The following is a 13,305-nucleotide window of genomic DNA, read 5'->3' on the forward strand; positions in this document are numbered from 1 at the left end:
GCTTGAGACTCTCTCTCCTTCTTCTGTCCCGTCCCCTGTGCTCTCTAAAATAAATAAATATATCTTTAAAAACAAAATATCACAATGAGATACCATTTCATGCCCATTACATTGGCAAAATATAAAGATGTTGGTGAGACTGTAGATAAATGGGAAGTCTCATGTACTGTAGTATAAATTGTTGCAACCCCTCAAAAGAGCAATTTGGCAACAACTAGAGAAGTTAAAAATGCTCACACTGTTAGGCCAATTAGTTCTACTCTTAGATATGTCCTGCCTTTAAGAAACTTCACCTATACACAAGGAATGGAGACGCGTGTTCACTGCAGCACTGCTGATAATGACAGGACATTTGAAACCACCTAGATATCCATCCACAGGAGAGGGGGTTAATAACTTGTATCATATCCATACCATGTAATTCTCAACAACAGTGAAAATGAACAAACTGCAAATTCATGTATCAACTTGGGTAGCCTCACAACACTGTAAAGGAAAAAAAAAAAGGAAATTCCAGAAGGATACACAGAGTGGAATACTTTTTTTTTTTTTATTTATTTAAAATATGTAAAACAAGGGCAGCCCAGGTGGCTCAGCAGTTTAGCACCGCCTTCCGCCCAGGGTGTGATCTTGGAGACCCGGGATGGAGCCCCACATCAGGTTCCCTGCGTGGAGCCTGCTTCTCCCTCTACCTGTATCTCTGCCTCTCTCTCTGTGTGTGTTTCTCTCACGAATAAATAAATAAAATCTTTTATTTTTTATTTTTTTTTAATAAATAAAATCTTTTAAAAAAATAAAATAAAATACGTAAAACAAGGCTAGATAGTGTTTAGAGATATATATGTATAGAGCACCATGATTAAAAATTTTGTGGACATAATAACAATAAATTCAGGATGGTAGTAACTTCTGGGGAGGGAAGCAGAAAAATGAAATTAAGGACAGTATCAAAGGGGACTTAATGGCATCTGATGGTGTTTTGTTTCATTTTGTTTTTATTTACACTTTTAATTTTGAGATTAAGATTCACATACAGTTATAATAAATAATACACTGGTTCTGTGTACCCTTTGCCAGATTTCCTCAATGGTAGCATCTTGCAAAACTCTGACACGATCTCACAGCCAGGATATTGGCACTGATACAGATCATTTCTATCACAAGGATCCCTCATGTTGCCTCTTCACCCAATTTCCTCCAGACTCATCCAATCCTTAACCCCTGGCTGCCAGGAATCTGTTCTCCCTTTCTATAATCTGGTCATTTCAAGAATGTAAGTAAATGGAATCATTACAGTGTGTAACCTTTGGGGGACTGACTTTATTCAATCAGTATAATTCCCCTGGAGATGCCTATAAACTGTTGCATGTATCAATAGTTCCTTCCTTTTTATTGCTGAGTATAGGAGATGTTTTATTTGCTTAGAAATAATGAAGCACAGGGTGCCTGGGTGGCTCAGTTGGTTAAGGGTCTACCTTCAGCTCAGGTCATGATCTCAGGGTCCTGCTTGGCGGGGAGTCTGCTTCTCTCTCTTCCTCTGCATGCACACACACACACACACTCTCTCTCTCTCTCTCTCTCTCAAATAAATAAATCTTTTTAAAAAATAATGAAGTACATATGGCAAAAATGTTAAAATTAAACAAAGATGGATAGTAAGAATGTGGTATTTATTGCACTGTTCTTTCTTCTTTTCTGGATGGTTAAAATATTTCCTAATATTTAAAGTGGCACACGTCCCGTTCAAATTTGTACCTGGTTATTTAGAGTTATTTAGAACCAGGCCTCACCTTCCTGGCCAGACACTAAACGCTTAGAGACAAGATGAGCACCCATTCACCTCATGTCCTTCTCTATGTCTCACAATACTGATGATACTTGCATACATAAATGGTCCTTTGGAAGGACCTAGTAGCAGCAGAAGTTTCTGGCCTGGGCCATAAGCACTGACCTGTGGATCAGATAATATGTAAACTGAGTGGGGAGAGCAAAGGGCCTAGAAAGATCCTGGAATGCATCTGTCTGATGCACAGCTCTATTCCAGCTCTTGAACACTGCCTGTGGCCTGCTGACCTGATCCTGACCTGAATTGCTGACACTTACCACCCTGTGCATAGGTTCTCGAGAAAGATTCCAATAGGATTTCAGAGAGAGCTACTCAGGTTCCACTACTCAGAACTGTTGCTAAATAAGCAAAAAACACAAGTAATACTTTATAGAGAACTGCTAAATATTTAAAATAGCATTAATTTGCCCTTAGATTAACTGCAAGCTGGAGCTCTAAGCAGGCCTGGTAAAACCTCCCTGTGATGGCAATCTGTTATCTTTTAGTATACAGTCTGTATCATAGAAAGAAACACACTTTTATTTCTTTAAAAATATTATATATTGGGGGCACATAGGTGGCTCGGTGATTGAGCGTCTGCCTTTGGCTCAGGTTGTGATCCCAGGGTCCTGGGGTCGAGTCCCACATCAGGCTCCGCTCAGGGAGCCTGCATTTCCCTGTGCCTATGTCTCTGCCTCTCTGTGTCTCCCATGAATGAATAGAATCTTTTAAAAATACAATTATATATTATTTGGCAATGAAAAGGAATGAAGTACCATGGATATGTGCTCCAACATGAATGAATCTTGAAAACATGATGCTAGGACAAAGCAGCCAGTCACAAAGGACCACGTGTTTTATGATTTGATTTATATGAAACGTCCAGAACAGGCAAATCTGTAGCAAAACAGATCATGGGTTTGCTAGGCTGAAGGGATAGGGTATGGAATGTGGTGGCTACTGGGTACAGGGTTTCTTTTGGGGGTGATGAAAATGTTCTAAATTTATTATAGTGATGCTTGCACACTCAAAGAATATACTAAAAACCACTGATTTGTACACTTTCAGTGGGTGAAGTATAGAATATACATTATATCTCAATAACACTGTTACCAGAAAAATAGATAGTATAACTGTCACAGGGATGTGGAGAAACTGGGTTGCACATACATTATTGTTGGGAATGCAGAGTGGTTCAGCCACTCTGGAAAATAGTTTGTTAGTTACTTTTATTTATTTTTTATTTTTTATTGTTAGTTACTTTTAAAATAAAACATACACTTAACAGAAATCATACCTCAGGGCATCTATTCCAGAGAAAAAACTTACGTCCATACGAAAACTTGCCCACAAATGCTCATAGAAGCATTATTTGTAATAACCAAAGTAGAGAAAATCAAATGTTGTTTTAATAGGTGAGTTTAATAGGTGAATGCTTTAGGAGCACCTGGCTGGCTTAGTCGGTAGAGCATGACTCTTAATCTCAGGGTCAGGAGTCCAAGCCCCATATTGGGCGTGGAGCCTACTTAAAAAAAAATAATTAAAAACAGGTGAATATGGGGCACCTGGGTGGCTCAGTGGTTGAGCATCTGCCTTTGGCTCAAGTCATGATCCCAGAGTCCTGGGATGGAGTCCCGCATTGGACTTCCTGCATGGAGCCTGCTTCTCCCTCTACCTATGTCTCTGCCTCTCTCTCTCTGTCTCTCATGAATAAATGAACAAAATCTTAAAAAAAAAAAAAAAACAGATGAATACTTAAAGAAAAAAACAAACTAGGAGATCCAATACCTCTGAATACTCAGAACAGGTAATGGGGGTGGCTCAGTCGGTTAAGTGTCTGCCTTTGGCTCAGGTCATGGTCTCAGGGTCTGGGATTGAGCCCCACATCGGGCTCCCTACTCAGGCAAGGAGCCTGCTTCTCCCTCTTCCTGCCGCTCTGCCTACCTGTGCTCTCTCTTTCTGTCAAATAAATGAATAAAATTTTAAGAAAACAAAAGACAGGGAATGAACTAATAAACTAGAATCACCTGGATGGCTCTTGAGGGTACTGACTGAAAAAAAAACTAATCTCAAAAGGTCATACACTGTGTGATTCCATTTATGTCTTGTACAAAATTATATAGAGAACAGGTTAGTGATTATTACCTGGTTAGGGATGAGGGTGGAGGGCAGGTGGGTGTGACTATAAAGAACACCAGGGAGAACACTGTGGTCATGGGAGAGTTCTGTGTCTTTGCTTTTGTTGTCAACAGTTTTAAGATTTTATTTACTTATTGGAGAGAGACAGAGCAAGAGTGAGCAGGGAAGCTAAACTGATTTTAGTTCTCAATCACCTATCATGAGACACGGAAGAGATCCCAGGATTGAGCACGACTGGGCTCTATGGAAAGCCATGTTTCCAGAGCTCGTTCTCTGAGACAAGCCTCCTTATCTGGCCACACCGGGAAATGGAACAAGGATACCAGCCTCCTCTCCCAGCTGTTTGAGCTGTACTTGTCCAGAGAGAGCTGCAGAGATAGTGGATAAGTTAAGCTACATAAAATTTTGTTTTTAAACTTTTTATTTTGAAATACTTACAGACAGGAAAAAGACTTACAAAAAAAAAAAAAAAAAGGAAAAAGACTTACAGACTTATTCAACAGAAAGTTGCAAGGATAGAACCAGAATTTCTGTGCACCTTTCAACAAGGTTCTTCTAAGTGTTATTTATTATTTAAACATAGCACAGTATCAAAACCAGGAAATTGGCATCAGTATACTACTCATGAATGATTGTTTTATGCCATTTTATCACGTGTTAGATTTGTATAACCACCACCACCACAATTAAGATGTAGAACTAGGGGCGCCTGGGTGGTTCAGTTAAGTGTCTGGCTCTTGATTTCGGCTCAGGTCACGATCTCAAGGTCGTGGGATCAAGCCCCATGTCGGGTTCCGCTCTCATTGGGGAGTCTGCTTGGGATTCTCTTCCTTCCCTCTCACTCTGCCCCCTTCTCAAATGAAAATAAATGAATCTTTTAAGAAAGAAAGAAAAAAAGAAAAACAAAGGGAGGAAACACCTATAGAAACAAGAGTGGCCACACTGGGGTCCTGCCTAATGTGCCTGGTGTAAATACATACAACAGGGAGAAGGGTACTGTACAAAGAGCTTCCAAAACTATAAACCCAGAAATCTGGGATGGACAGAATTATAAGAATAACTTCTAAAGCTCTGTCCCTGCTATGACTGCCATGTATATATAAGATTTACGTTCAGGGGGCACCTGGTGGCCTTCAGCTCAGGTCATGATCCATGGAGCCTCAGGACTGTGCTCTGTGCTCAGCAAAGAGCCTGCTTCTCCTTCTCCCTCAGCCTCTCCCCCATGCTCCTGCTTATATTCTCTCTCTCTCTCTCATGTGCACACATGCTCTCTCAAATAAATGAATAAAACCTTAAAAAAAAGATTCATGTACAGAAAAAGTAAGAAATAGGTACACCCTTTGATGGCTGGACTTCAAGAGGCACTGTGAAGGCCTGGAGCCAGGAAACCCAAATTCAAATCCTGATTCTGCAATCAATTGGCTAGCTTTCTCAGGATGCTTTTAACCTTCTTTATAAAACAAAACAAAACAAAAATCAAAATAAAACAAAACCTTCTTTATAGGGTGGTTATAAGATTTCATAAGATAATCCATGTAAAGTGCTTAACAGAGTACCTGGTACAAGGCAAGCTCTCAATATCGGTAGCAGTTGCTTTCGTTACTATTATTGTTAAACTGTAAAGAACAGCATTACCATGGATCCAATGGATCAAGAAATCGTCTAAGGACATTTGGTTAATCATATTCAAGCAGATGGTGACAACAGCTGATCATGATAATAATAGGTAATAGGAATGAAACACCAGAGCCTGACTCAGAGGGCTGCTAACACCAAAGAAATAGAGTTGAGGACTGAGGGACTGTGAGACTGAGCCCTGATTACATTACCCACTTCAGCCATGACAGAGACTGATCGTCTTTTGGAATTTTTTTTTTTTTTTTACGAGTAGTGGGAGAGGAAGAGACTCTCAACCTGACTCCAACACAGGGCTCAATCTCACGACCTTGAGATCATGAGCTGAGCCAAAATCAAGAGTCAGACACTTAACTGAAAGTCCAGGTGCCCCTGGACTTCTTTAGGAGCTAATATATTTTCTTTCCTCACTCTTCTTTGGCCTTAGCCATTCTGAGCTGGGTTTTTGCCATTTCAGTAAAACAGAGGGTCCCTCAGCCTTTTGAAAGGGAAACAGAGCGCACTGGGAGCCAGCATAGGTTAGCAAAAAACAAAAACAGAATTACCAGACTATCCTCATTCCCTTACTGAAAGGCAACTAGGTCAGCAGATCAAAGGAATGCTGTAGACTAGAGTAACTGGCCCAGCAAGGTGCTGACGTATTTCTAAGGTGTCTAAGGAGCAAGACCTGGGTGATGGAGACTGAGAGCTAGGGGTGTGGGTGGAGGGGGCCAAAGGACAGTAATATGAACTAAAAACTCATAAAACTACACTATTCAAAGAATGTTGATCAGTCTCAACCTCTGGGATCTGCCAGTTTGATTAAAGAGATGAAAGCACTATTCTTTCAGTGCTTTCTTCTCTAAGGCCACCTGAATCTAAACCTCTACCACCTTTCTCCTGGACTACTAGAACAGTCTCCTGATTGGATGCACAGCACCAGAGTGTTTCAAAAACATGAAACTGACTGCTTTACTTCTCTGCTTGAAACCCGGACAAGTTTTTCCTGACTCACATCCCCCCTTCCAAAGAAGCACTCCTTTCCCCCCAATAACTATATTTCTTATCCTATTTGTTTTACTGTTTCATTTAATAAAGGGTAAGCTCCATGAGGGCAGGGATTATGTCTGTTTTATTCACCAACACGTTACCTAGTGTCTATTCTAGGTCAAGTACATGGTAGGTGCTCAATTAATTGAATGAATTAAAGACATGAACAAACACTGACAGATCAAACTGCCAAGACACTGTAACAAGTGGACTTAGACTAAAATGATCATACACAACTCTTTGGAACCACCAAAAAGTTTAAGGTCAGGTGAGAGACAGCAACTCCCCTCGAATTTTATATAAGTGGAATTCTAGAGTATGTACTCTTTTTGGTCTGGCTTCTTCTCCTCTTTTTTTTTTTTTTTAATTATTGGAAGATTTCTTTTTTTTATTTTTTTTTTTTCATTTACTTATGATAGTCACACAGAGAGAGAGAGAGAGAGAGGCAGAGACATAGACAGAGGGAGAAGCAGGCTCCATGCACCGGGAGCCCGACGTGGGATTCAATCCCGGGTCTGCAGGATTGCGCCCTGGGCCAAAGGCAGGCGCTAAACCGCTGCGCCACCCAGGGATCCCTCTTCTCCTCTTTCTTTTCAGTGAAAGAATATCCATGCACTGGATAAAGAATTGATTTTCTATTTTTCTAATACAAAAAACCTGGACCTAGGGATGGAATGTCTGGATCACAAGAAAGATATATATTCAACTTTTTAAGAAAATAAAGTGGATGTACCATTTTACATTTTCACCAACAGTGCATACAAGTTCTAGTTCCTCCACATCCTTATCAACACTTGCTATAGTCAATCTTTTTAATTTTAGCTGTCCTAATAGATAGGTGAAATCTCAATGTGGTTTGGATGTGTATTTCCCTAATGATGAATTATCTTGAGCATCTTTTCAAGTGCTTACCAACTACATGGACATCCTAGTTTGTTCAAATTACATAAGAGGCTCTCACTCATTACATAATTTAGACAAACAATACAGAATTTATAGGGAGTATATAGTCCTCCACTACCAATCCCATCCCAAAAATCCACACAGATAACCAAAGGTGCATACGAATCACCCAGGAGCACTTGTCAAGCATGCAAACTCTTGCCCCCACCCTTGAAGATTCAGATTCAGGCAGTCAGGGATGAGGTATTTCCACAAGCCCCTAGGTGATTCTGATGCAGGTAGTCTATAGATCATTTCTTGAGGAAATTCTGCTTTTAATCTCATCCTACTAAAGAAATGTTGGAGGAATGAAGGCAGCGAGGCTGGAAGGAGAAACATGAAAGGGGTCCTTGGGTTCAAATAAGGAAGAGTCTTCGACTGAGAGCACAAGTATGTTTGCTCTATGTTATCCTATGCAGCACCAAATGTTTGGAATCTAAAGGTCAAATTAGAATGAACTTTCTAGGAGCACCTGGCTGGCTCAGGTGGTAGAACATGTGACTCTAGATCTTTGGAGTTGTGGCACCATCAAGCCCCATGATGGGTGTAGAGCTTACTTTAGAAAACAAAACAGGGACACCTGGGTGGCTCAGTCAGTTAAGTGTTCGACTTTGGATCTCAGCTCAGATCTGATCGCAGGTCATGAGTTCAAGCCCCATGTTGGGCTCCACGCTGAGCCAATAAATAAAATCTTTAAAACAGGGGCACCTGGGTAGCTCAGTCAGTTGGGCATCTCCCTTCGGCTCCAGTACTGATTTAGGGGGCTTGATCCCAAGATCAAGCTGCTCAGAGTCTGCTTCTCCTTCTCCCTCTGCCACTTCCCCTGCTTGTGCTTGCGTGCTCCCTCCCTCTCTCTCAAATAAGCAAATCTCTAAAAAATAATAAAATAAAATCTTTAAAACAAAAACCCAACCTTCTAACAGAGCTACTGTGAAACAAAATCAGGTCACAGAGGCAGGAAAGGAAGGAACTTGCCAAAGTCACTGAGCTTGCAGAAAAAGACTTCTCTGGGTTGAGAAATGATTGGCTGAAGGGGAGGCAGAGGGGGGCAAGAGACATTACACACATACACATTCTCTGTTTTTTAGAAAAAAAACTCTCCTTTATAAACACCCAGAGAGGAATGTAACCCACCAGACAGGTATTATGCATCCTAACCCAAATTAAATAGCAGCTATTTGCCCTAAGCCATATTTCCCTGACTCTATTTGCAAGGCCTAAAATGGTAGAGAATGGAGACAACACACTATTTTGTAAGAGCAGTTCTTTTTATAGGTAAGTAGGCCCGCCCCAGGCCCTGTCCTCACAATTTTGGATCTGCAGATTTCAAAACTCTTAAGCCTGTCAATAAACAAGCAATAGGCTTTGGACAATCAAGCTCAACAAATGCTATTTTGCTTCAGTCACAGCTCTCAAACACCACTACCCCCCCCCCACTGGCTAAATAAAAAGCCATTTATTTGATCTAGAACAGAATCAACCAAGGCTCTGTTTACCACGGCAAGCTGCTGATCCAAGAGGGATGAGAGCCAACTGCCAGTAACTCCTGTACCCTGGCAGAAACTCCGCTGAGCCCCCACCACCTGGCAAGACTGGGTGTTGCCCAGGTCCCCACATCCCCCCTCCTCTTTCCTCTCATCTAAAAACAAGCGATACAGGTGCTGGTTCCATTCAAGAGAGGCAAGCAAGGCCCAATAAACAGTCCTTATTAGAATGTCTGGTAGCTTCTACTTTCAGCATTTCACCTTAGGCCAAATATTGATGTGCGCTGTTGCACTTTTATTTAGATTATCATCACCAAGATACGCATTGTCGCTCATAAGTCATAATAAGTGTTCACTTTGTAGTTTCACGTTGACAATTATTTAAAATTTATTTTGGATATAGCCCAAGGTCTTCCAGGTCATCACCTCTCCTAACTGGCACAGCTGTGAGCCACTGCGGTTCTGTGCACCAGCACTTTTACTTAACACTTCCTAAGGGTCAATCACTGGGCTCAACATTCATTCTTAAGTCTGTCTGCTTCATCCCTTGTTATTGTCAATCTCTCTTTTACAGCTGAAACTGGACGTTGGGCTGAAACGAATACTACACTATATAAGTGAACTTGAATTTTTAAAAATCTTGAAAGAAAAAAACAAACAAACAAACAAAAAAAAAACTGGGCCCTGGAGAGGTTAAAGTATGTGTCCAAGATCACACGGCTAGCAGAGTCTGGACACTGGACTGACAGCAGGTACTCGCTTCTTTCCCAGCTACCTCCCTTTAAAGCAGAAATTTTTTTTTTCTCTGAACAGCGCAGCCTGAGTGCCAGCCTTCGGTCCTTTCTTACGACAGAATGCTTCATGTCAAATCTGAAACTGTGTGCAAGGTTCCGCGTGAACCCCTCTGTGGGGAGGAACGCAGATCTCTAAGGGGTCAGGGATCCCAAGAAGGGGAAGCACGGGGCCAGGCTGCTGTCAGTTTCTCTTCCCCCCTGCAGATTCTGGGCGCTCGCTGCACAGGGAGGGAAGCACTGCAGCCCTGAGGAGCTGAGCCGGAAGGTCAGGCTTCTGGTCCCCGCTTTGGCACTACTTTTCTGGGGGGTCCTTGGCCAAGGCCGCTCAACACAGGGGGTGCACATTTCCTTTCTCTCTTTCCTCCTGGCCTGTAGTCATAATTATATTTTCCTCGGCAAGGATTCTTTAATATTGTTTGTATTTTTCCATTGTTTCAACATAGGGATTCTTATTAAAAGTCATCCCAGGGGCATTCCGGGTGGCCCAGCGGCTTAGTGCCACCTTCAGCCCAGATAGTGATCCTGGAGTCCCGGGATCAAGTCCCGGGATCAAGTCCCGCGTCGGGGTCCCTGCATGGAGCCTGCTTCTCCCTCTGCCTGTGTCTCTGCCTCTCTCTCTCTGTATGTGTCTCTCGTGAATAAATAAATAAAATCTTAAAAAAAAATAAAAAAGTCACCCCAAATCCTACCCAGGCATAAACAAACCGATGCAAGAAATAATCCTTTTTTTCCCCCAGGCCACCTTACCTCTCCGGGCCTCAGTGCCCCACCTGTAAAAGGTCACGTGGATCAGGCTGCTCGCAGTCCCCAAAGAGCTCCAGACACAAAGCTCGACCGCGCGCCCCCGCCTCCCCGCCGCTGTCCCGCGCCCCTCGGCGCCCAGCCCGCCTGCCCTGCCCTGGCCGCCGTCTCGGGGCGGGAGGGGCTCGGGGCGCCGGGGAGCCGCCGCGGCGGGAGGGGCGCCCCTTCCCCCGCCCCGCGGCCGCGCCCGGGCCTGGGCGCGCGGGTCCCACGGAGGGCGCGGGAGGGCGCGGGAGGGCGCGGGAGGGCGCGGGAGGGCGCGGGCGGGCGCGGCTCTGCCCAGGCTGCGCGCGTGCGTGCGCCGCGGAGGGGCGGCCCGCTGGCGAGCCTTTGTCGATTGTCTGCGGCCAGGTTGTTTTCCCGTCGCCGCTCCCGGGACCCCGCCCGGCCCCGGCCCCGGCCCCGGCCCCCGCCCCCGCCCCGGCCCCGAGGTGCCCTGGCCGGCCGCCCGCGCCGTGAGCTGCGGCTGCGGGGAGCGCAGCACCCACCGCGCCTGCTGGGGCAGCCGCCTTCCCGGCCGGGCCCGGCACCCCCAAACACCGGCTAGCGCCCCGGCCGCCCGCCCCCGAATACCTGTGTCCCCGTGCCCCGTCCCGAGCACCAGCTGTTAGCGGGGACCTCGCTGTCATTCCCAGGGCGTCCGCTGCCCAGGAGGTCTGGGTGCCCCTTCCCCAGCTCCGCCACGAGCTCAGTCGGCCGGGCTCCCTGCGCCCGTGTCCTTCCCTGTGACACAAAGGTATCGGCTCCCTGCGCCCCGTGTCCTTCCCTGTGACACAAAGGTATCGGTCTGGCTCTCGCCTGCCGAGAAACGGGACCGTGTTCAGCGCCCTAAGTACCCAGGCCAGTGCGGCAGACAAGGCGCCCGCTCTCTGAGGTCGCACGCGGAACGAGAGAACTGCTATGAAAAAGTGGCCTATCCGGGAAGGCAAACCTTGTGTGGGGGGGCAGGAATCGACTAGATTTTAACTTTCCTAAAGCTTCTCGGTTCTAATTCTTGTTCTCATTATTAGGGCTTCTGGTTCATTATGATTAGTGAGAGCGATAGTAGTAATGCTTACGAAGTGCCGGGCGCTGTACTAAACATTTCACTTGTGTCTTCCCATTGGTCTCATTCACAGCTTCCCTATAAAATACACATGCTTCGTGTTATTATTACTGTTATTATTCTCATTTTAGAAAAACAGAAGCCAGGAAAATGAAAGCAACTTGCCCACTGTTACAAAGCTGCTAAGCTACAGGACCAGAATTCAAATTCACAGTGTCAGAGGCCTGGAGGTGCTTAACCACTAGTCTGCATCCATAAAAACGTGAAGACCAGGGGTGCCTGGGTGGTTGAGTAGGTTAAGCATCTGCCTAGGATCAGGTCATGATCTCAGGGTCCTGGGATGGAGCCCCCCCCCCCCACCCCGTGGGGCTCCCTGGAGGGGAGTCTGCTTCTTCCCCTCCCTCTGCCCTTCCCCACCACTGGTGCTCTCTCTAATAAATAAATAAAATCTTATAACAAACCCACACGGGGGTGGGGTGGGGGTGAATGGGTGACGGGCACGGGGGGGGGGCGCTTGACGGGATGAGCACTGGGTGTTATTCTGTATGTTGGCAAATTGAACACCAATAAAAAATAAATTTATTATTAAAAAAAAAACAAACCCACAGACCTGAGGACCAAAATGGAGTCATCTTGAATGTGATGGATGAGAACAGCAGAAACGGAGAGGGGGTCTAGTCTGTAGACTGGAAGAGCAAAGGAAGTTGAAAGCTTTCTGATCCATGGACTAGACTTCATGGGTATGACCTGAGAAGTCACTAGCATGGGGAAATCTATAAGGGACACATTGCAACATGTAAGGAAGAACTTCTCTAACACAGCATTTCAAAGTGTCCTCAGTGCCTGGGGAGAGGGAGCATCCTGCCAGTAAAGGTCAACTTTCAAAGTATAACCCTGCAGGGTGCCTGGCTGGCTCTGTTGGAAGAGCATGTGACTCTTGATCTTGGGGTTGTGAGAAGGAGCCCTATGCTGGGTGTAGAGATTATCAATAAATAAATAAACTTTAAAACAATTAAGAAAACCCAAAATATAATATTGCATGTAACTATACTTTGATAATAAAAATATATATATTTTTGAGTCAGCTTCAGATAGGCTTATCAGGAATGGTTTAAAGAAGAGTCCCGTAAAAGTTAAAGACTGGTTTAGTCTTTAACTTTCTAAGTTTCTTTCCCATTTGGAAGGAATTTTGAAGGGATATGGAATCCTAGAGTGGTTAGGTGACCTATCCAAAGGCCCGTAGGGACTAAAGACCTGGCCCCAAAGCAAGGCTGACTTCTAAATCAGACTTCTTGTTTGTGGGGAGGGTCTTGAGTGCTTAGCACCTCAGTTCTCCTGTAAAGTATGTGTGTCAAGGGGTGTGGGGTGACCAGTCTTTTCTTGGGGGTATGGAATCATCTGCTCTACCTGTTTCACTTCAATTGCTAATGTGCACCCCTCTTCCCTGCTTGTATTGAGTATTCTGTGATTTCGGACACAAGTGTCAACACTCCTTGGGCAATTGCTGTATTACAGGGATCCTAGAGGTAGTAGGGTTCCACTCCCCCCAAGAAGTATTTATTTGGTTACTTAGGAAAAGGAGACAAGCTAGATGGTATTTTTTTAATTAAA

At 44.5% G+C, this 13,305-nt stretch overlaps 1 protein-coding gene across 3 annotated transcripts in view; it reads right to left on the bottom strand.

Annotated features, from left to right (window-relative positions):
• ARHGEF37 (Rho guanine nucleotide exchange factor 37) overlaps nt 1–11,521 on the bottom strand; it is a 55,654-nt gene extending 44,133 nt beyond the window's left edge. The window contains exon 1 of one of the 3 annotated variants that reach the window (XM_072824561.1): nt 11,223–11,521. The gene's annotated coding sequence lies outside the window, so the exon portion shown is untranslated. Of the gene's footprint in view, nt 1–10,595; nt 10,774–11,222 lie in introns of those variants that run through there. The other 2 variants (XM_072824560.1, XM_072824559.1) reach the window with 2 other exon arrangements.
• Nucleotides 11,522–13,305: the final 1,784 nt, after the last annotated feature.

The sequence above is a fragment of the Canis lupus genome, chromosome 4 (assembly GCF_048164855.1).
Source record: "Canis lupus baileyi chromosome 4, mCanLup2.hap1, whole genome shotgun sequence".
In the NCBI taxonomy this organism is placed as follows: Eukaryota; Metazoa; Chordata; class Mammalia; order Carnivora; family Canidae; genus Canis; species Canis lupus.